This window comes from Rhinoderma darwinii, chromosome 1, assembly GCF_050947455.1.
Source record: "Rhinoderma darwinii isolate aRhiDar2 chromosome 1, aRhiDar2.hap1, whole genome shotgun sequence".
Lineage (NCBI taxonomy): Eukaryota > Metazoa > Chordata > Amphibia > Anura > Rhinodermatidae > Rhinoderma > Rhinoderma darwinii.
The window spans coordinates 15,158,130-15,165,685 of NC_134687.1; the positions used below are offsets into that span (position 1 = coordinate 15,158,130).

A 7,556-nucleotide genomic window follows, 5' to 3' on the forward strand; every position below is an offset into this window, starting at 1 on the left:
GCATCATCTGTAAAGTAGTTCACTGTTAATAGTCCTGGTCCCTGGGGTGCGCTCCTTATAATATTTCTAGATTCTGAGTATGACCCATTTGTAACCGCGATCTGGATCCAGGATTTAGCTCATTTCCTTACTAATTACAATTTTTACTTTCCAGTCCTAGAGATGTTAACTAATTCATTAAATGTCTATTAGGTGTCAAGTACTTTGGAAGAGGCTCAATATACTCCATCCACTCCCAACCCCACATTCATCTGGCAAGCCTGCTCTCTCATGAAGCCACGCTGGCAGCTGTACATGACAGGGTTAAAAATCAGAAACATGGCCCCTGTAGGTTTAGTGCAATTCCAGTTGAACATTAAAATAATTTTAGATAAGTCAGGACACAGTATTACTCATCGAGTTTAGCTCAGCTGCATTGTCTATTGGCGTCTAAGGTGGTCTGAAATCCACCTCCTGTCTCATCAGAGGCTCAGGCTACTGCTCTGTTTTTCCCATGCTTTACACTGCAGCTCTGATTGTCGGTTTTATATAAGCACAAGTACTCCACACCTTTAGCAGGAAGACAGTGCATGTTAAGATGATTTTCCTTACAGAAAGAATAAAAGAGTTACAAAGTGAAGTCAACTGAACCATCAAATCAAGACATACATTCTACTTCTACCATAAGTGACTGCTCTGAAGCTTCATCCCATTCTAGAAGTATTATTAGAAGACAGTGCATTGTAAATGAAAATACAGGGGATTTGGAAGAATTCACAATGGAGAGATGGAAGAATGGAAGGGAAAACAGGAAGAGCACAAACGATGGATAGATAGATAGATAGATGATAGATAGATAGATGATAGATAGATAGATAGATAGATAGATAGATAGATAGATAGATAGATAGATAGATAGATAGATAGATAGATAGATAGATAGATAGATAGATAGATAGATAGATAGATAGATAGATAGATAGATGATAGATAGATAGATAGATAGATAGATAGATAGATAGATAGATAGATAGATAGATAGATAGATATTAGATAGATAGATAGATAGATAGATAGATAGATAGATAGATAGATAGATAGATAGATAGATAGATAGATAGATAGATAGATAGATAGATAGATAGATAGGTAGATAGATAGATAGATAGATAGATAGATAGATAGATAGATAGATATGAGATAGATAGATAGATAGATATGAGATAGATAGATAGATAGATAGATAGATAGATAGATAGATAGATAGATAGATAGATAGATAGATAGATAGATATGAGATAGATAGATAGATAGATAGATAGATAGATAGATAGATAGATAGATAGATAGATAGATAGATAGATAGATAGATAGATAGATAGATAGATAGATAGGTAGGTAGGTAGATAGATAGATATGAGATAGATAGATAGATAGATAGATAGATAGATAGATAGATAGATATGAGATAGATAGATAGATAGATAGATAGATAGATAGATAGATAGATAGATAGATAGATAGATATGAGATAGATAGATATGAGATAGATAGATAGATAGATAGATAGATAGATAGATAGATAGATAGATAGATAGATAGATAGATAGATGATAGATAGATAGATAGATAGATAGATAGATAGATAGACAGACAGACAGACAGACAGACAGACAGACAGACAGACAGACAGATAGATAGATAGATAGATAGGTAGGTAGGTAGGTAGGTAGGTAGATAGATAGATAGATAGATAGATAGATAGATAGATAGATAGATAGATAGATAGATAGATAGATATGAGATAGATAGATAGATAGATAGATATGAGATAGATAGATAGATAGATAGATAGATAGATAGATAGATAGATAGATAGATAGATAGATAGATAGATAGATAGATATGAGATAGATAGATAGATAGATAGATAGATAGATAGATAGATAGATAGATAGATAGATAGATAGATAGATATGAGATAGATAGATAGATAGATAGATAGATAGATAGATAGATAGATAGATAGATAGATAGATAGATAGATAGATAGATAGATGATAGATAGATAGATAGATAGACAGACAGACAGACAGACAGACAGACAGACAGACAGACAGACAGACAGATAGATAGATAGATAGGTAGGTAGGTAGGTAGGTAGATAGATAGATAGATAGATAGATAGATAGATAGATAGATAGATAGATAGATAGATAGATAGGTAGGTAGGTAGGTAGGTAGATAGATAGATAGATAGATAGATAGATAGATAGATAGATAGATAGATAGATAGATAGATAGATAGATAGATAGATAGATAGATAGATAGGTAGGTAGATAGATAGATAGATAGATAGATATGAGATAGATAGATAGATAGATAGATAGATAGATAGATAGATAGATAGATAGATAGATAGATAGATAGATAGATAGATAGATATTAGATAGATAGATAGATAGATAGATAGATAGATAGATAGATAGATAGATAGATAGATAGATAGATAGATAGATAGATAGATAGATAGATAGATAGATAGGTAGGTAGATAGATAGATAGATAGATAGATAGATAGATAGATAGATAGATAGATAGATAGATAGATAGATAGATAGATAGATAGATAGATATGAGATAGATAGATAGATAGATATGAGATAGATAGATAGATAGATAGATAGATAGATAGATAGATAGATAGATAGATAGATAGATAGATAGATAGATAGATAGATAGATAGGTAGGTAGGTAGATAGATAGATATGAGATAGATAGATAGATAGATAGATAGATAGATAGATAGATAGATAGATAGATAGATAGATAGATAGATAGATAGATAGATAGATAGATATGAGATAGATAGATAGATAGATAGATAGATAGATAGATAGATAGATAGATAGATAGATAGATAGATAGATAGATAGATAGATAGATAGATAGATAGATAGATTAATGTTAGATATGCTGTATAGATGGTTTAGTGGATAAATAGACGCATGAATGGGAGAAAGCAACCACAAAAATCATGAACACACCATGAAATTCTGGAGCAACACTCATCATCTGGTCGCCACTGTCTTCTCATCTCTTCTCATCTCTCCTGTTGTTAGCTGGCGGGATACATTTATTTCCAGGTTATTCTTAACAGTTTGGTATAATCCTTCTATAAAACACAATGACTGCTTGTTCTTCCACCTCAATGTATGCCCTTTATCCTTCTTTAGGTGGCACATACTCCATGTTGGACATAGTTTCATAGTTTCAATACTATTTTTATTACTTTTAGAATGCAGAAAAAAGGAGAATAAAAAATAAAACCAGCAAGAAATACACGGGTGTCATACCACAATATCCCTGCGGAGGAGCCAAAGATCTTACACATAAAACATGAGATTACAGTCCCTCTTCTAGGACCGGACTCCGGATGTGTTAATGTTGCTTAGAACAACTAACAAATAAACCTTTTATAAAGATCAAACCAAACAAATATTGTGGCCTCTCATATAGCATTAATTAGTCTCCAGCTTTGCTTTAAAAGTTCCTTAATTGTTCTGTGTCAAATCTCGAAAACGAGTGGAGAAACGCGTGACCATAGATTACATAGAAATATAAGAGTACAGGCTGGGAGGTCCATGTAGTCTACGCAATTTTTGCCTTAAAAGGTTGTCAACTTTGTTAGCTGGGTCTTTAGAGGATAAGCTGGTCACAGAACGTCCGGCTGCAGGGACCCCCAGCTGTAATCTTTTGGCAAGCCGGCAACGATTTCCCTACAGCGCCACCATAGGGAGAATTAAGAATTACAGAAACCTCATTGAAATCAATGGGCTGTCCAATGGGAATGGGGGGGGGGGTCCAGTCTTTCCTAGTTACACCCCTGGTTGTAGACATTAGGCTTCCAAACTTCCATAACTTTTCAGTATAATCTGTGTCAGGCGTATATTAAACAACCATTGGGCCCCATAGCAAATCTTTGAGTGCGGACCCTTGTAACAAATGATCAGCAGCCGTGAATTATGCCAAGACATTTACTGTATGTAACGTTGCTTTATTGACAGACCGGACACTGGAACAGATCAGCAGATTTCAGGATAAATGAACGTCATTTATTAACTCGGGTAGTGGATCCTTGGACTGCAACCAGTTGGCAACTAAACGCAGCAGTGACAACAACACAAGGACAGGGAGGCAGAAACAGGTAATGCCAAAACCGGGGAGTCCACAAACAGACAGACGGTCCAACAGGCTCAGACGTAGCAAACACCGGAGTGGCAGAGATAAAGCTGGATTTAGACAGAACTAGGAGCGGACTTCTGACGGAACCAAGAGCGGACCTCCGATGGAACCAGCAGCGCACCTCTGAGGGAAGCAGGAGCGGACCTCCGACGGAACCGGGAGCGCACCTCCGACAGAACCGGGAGCGCACCTCAGACTGAACCAGGAGCGCACCTCAGACAGAACCAGGAGCGCACCTCAGACGGAACCGGGAGCGCACCTCAGACGGAAGCAGGAGCGCACTTCAGACGGAACCAGGAGCGCACCTCAGACGGAACCAGGAGCGCACCTCAGACGGAACCAGGAGCGCACCTCAGACGGAACCAGGAGCGCACCTCAGACGGAAGCAGGAGCGCACCTCAGACGGAACCAGGAGCGGACCGCAGACGGAACCGGGAGCGCACCTCAGACGGAACCGGGAGCGGACAGCAGACGGAACCGGGAGCGCAAATCAGACGGAACCGGGAGCGGACCGCAGACGGAACCAGGAGCGGACCGCAGACGGAATCAGGAGCGGACCGCAGACGGAACCAGGAGACACCCAGAGCAACGACCAGGCTTAGGTACTAGACGTGGAACCAGGAGATGCCAGGAACAGAGTCCAGGAGCAGCTGAATTGTAAAGCGCTGCGGAATATGTTGGTGCTATAGAAATAACGATTATTATTAGTTGGTATCACATCACAGGATAGAGGTCTTGGCACAGGCAGGATACGGGTCACACGTGGCAGGACTGGAGCACGATCGCAGCAGCAGATCACACACAGTAACCAGGAGCACAGGATCAGTCTAGGACCGTAGAGACGAGAGGCAGAATCCACAAGACTGGACAGGGCCACATTCAGGAACAATACACGATCCTGGAGCCAAGGCTGATGGCGCAGACAGGGTTTATGTAGCAGAGTTCATCAGCAGCCTCCAATGGAACAGCAAGAGGTTGCAAAGCACAAGAGTCCAGCAGAGGAGGGGTTAATGACTGTTTAGGCGCTGCAGGGTGCGGTTGTGTAATGCGCCTGGGTATAGCTGAGGCAAAAAGTGTAACGTAGCAGAGCTGACTTTTAAGTGAACACTCAATCCCATCAGGGACAAAAACAAGGTTGCCAGTAGGAAAGAGATGAGCGAGGACGTATTCTGTAACAGTGTGTCGGTGTGAGCTCAATTTCCTCTTCTCGTCATCCATAGTTAATCCTATTTTCCTAACTTCTGAGGCTCCTATAAAGGTGGAGTGGCCCCTTCCGATGTTGGGCTCCAGCCACTACGTCGGCTATTCTGGTAGGTGTGCCCTTGGTCATGAGCAGCGTGTGGCCATGTATTGTAAAAAAAATGACAACTGGCCACTTCATCCACAAAATATATTTTGTCCGCTCACATTATTACGTTATTTTTTATGACTTTACTCCTAACTTCAGGGATATTTCAGGAGTTAGTATTGATGGAAGGCCAGACACGATTCCCAAATAAAGAGGCTGTCGCGCTATTCAGAATGTCCTTCCCCTTTAACCTCAACCATTTTCACTCAGGAAAGACACTGTTGGTGGACAAAGCTTTTCCTAAGTGAAGGCCACGAGAAGCTTAAGGGCTCCTCATCGTCTTCATTCTAGTGATTAATGCAGGTCTCAGTACTCAATACCCCACAAAAAATATCTTCTGCTTTGTCTTACTTGTAAATTACATGTGCGGTCTGACTAGGGACTTGATCATTTGCATCCCATGATTTTTTTTTATGTGCCTTAGCAGCAGCTACCTGGCACTAGTTGCTACAGTCCCAATCTACAGTAAGTCATTTTTCCAAACCTTCCTACAAGTTATTTTTCCAGGAGATCCATTATTGAACCGAGACGCTATATCCACAGAAGATATAGTCCAGAATGCTGCAGCAATATCATTTCCTTGAGCCTATAGGACAGTAAATGATAGAAATCTTCTATAGAATAATGACACTAATAATATACAAACAGGAAGAAAACTTTATCCTGTAATTCTATTTGTACATATTGACCCCACTTCAAAATTAACATGACAAGTGTAAGAGTCAATTACCCCGATGATCGCTCCGTGTGGTGATTGCATTGTGACGGGCACATTAGGCACACCGACATGGGACCTCACCCCCTGTAAACAAGGGCAAGCACTCTAACATATCTGTAAGGCGCGACCCCGCCTGAACTGTTCTGCGCAGGCATATGTTACCGGTAACTGCCTGATCGGGATTCAACGAGGTCTCTGTCTCATCTTCTGATTAGGGAGTGAGCTGGCATATTCAATCTGTGTTGGATTATTCCCTTTTGATCGGTGTAACGTGTCAGAATGGTTCCCCAAGGAGGAGACGCAGAGGACCTCATCTACGCAGGGGGTGACCCCGGCTACGTGAAATTAAGATGCAACTGAGCATCAGTGATTTAGTGACGACATCCGCTGCTCCTGGGGGCTGTAAATCACCCGCATCTCCACACCTCCCATTCATAAACTCAGTATAATCTCTTGCTGCTGAGATGAATGGAGAGATTTCCATCGACTAACTGACGGATAATCTTGGGGACGCCGCTAAATGGCTCTAAGGTTTTTCGCTGCTGATTAGAGGAAAAATGCAGTCCCAGCATATGATTATTGAAGTGCGGAGTGATGGATAATCTACACATACAAGGTGGCTGCAGTCACTCCTCCATATTATGGCTTCATGCACACGGCCATGCTCGTAATCACGGTCCGCGATTACGGGCACGGGCGGACGCATTTTCAGCCCGGGAGCACGGTCCGTAAAAAGCAAAAGATAGGACATGTCCTATCTTTTTGCGGAGGATTTCTACGGCCCGGACACATTCGTGTGTATATATACGGGAAGGTGTCCGTGGTAAATAGAAATGAATAGGTCCTTAATTGAGTACCGTAATTATGGTCCGCAATTACGGACTAATTCTACGGTCGTGTGCATGGGGCCTTAGGCTTGATATTCTACACCTACATATTCTCTTCTAATCAGGAGAAAGCAGAAGGACCTATGGATACATTTTTCCTGCTTTTCATGGATGCGGTTAGGATTTTGGCCATAAATATTAGGTCCTTGCGCAGAGGTGTGAATTCAGTCTAAGGGCTTATTTACACGAGCGTGTAAAACGTCCGTGGGACAGCCGTTGAAACAGCGGCCGTCCCACGGACCTATATAATTCAATGTGGCCATTCACACAGCCGTTGTTTCAATGGACCGTGTGAAGGGTCCGTGCGAAAATAGGATATGTCCATTGTTTTCACGCATCACGCATCCCTCCATAGACTCTCAAATATGGGGGATGCG

General features: G+C 40.9%; 1 long non-coding RNA gene across 1 annotated transcript in view; it reads left to right on the plus strand.

Moving 5' to 3' along the window:
* Positions 1–3,369, plus strand: part of LOC142716135 (uncharacterized) — a 43,991-nt gene extending 40,622 nt beyond the window's left edge. The window contains exon 3 of the long non-coding RNA XR_012871451.1: positions 3,280–3,369. This is a non-coding gene — a long non-coding RNA (uncharacterized LOC142716135). The remainder of the gene's footprint in view (positions 1–3,279) is intronic.
* The last annotated feature ends 4,187 nt before the right edge of the window (positions 3,370–7,556 follow it).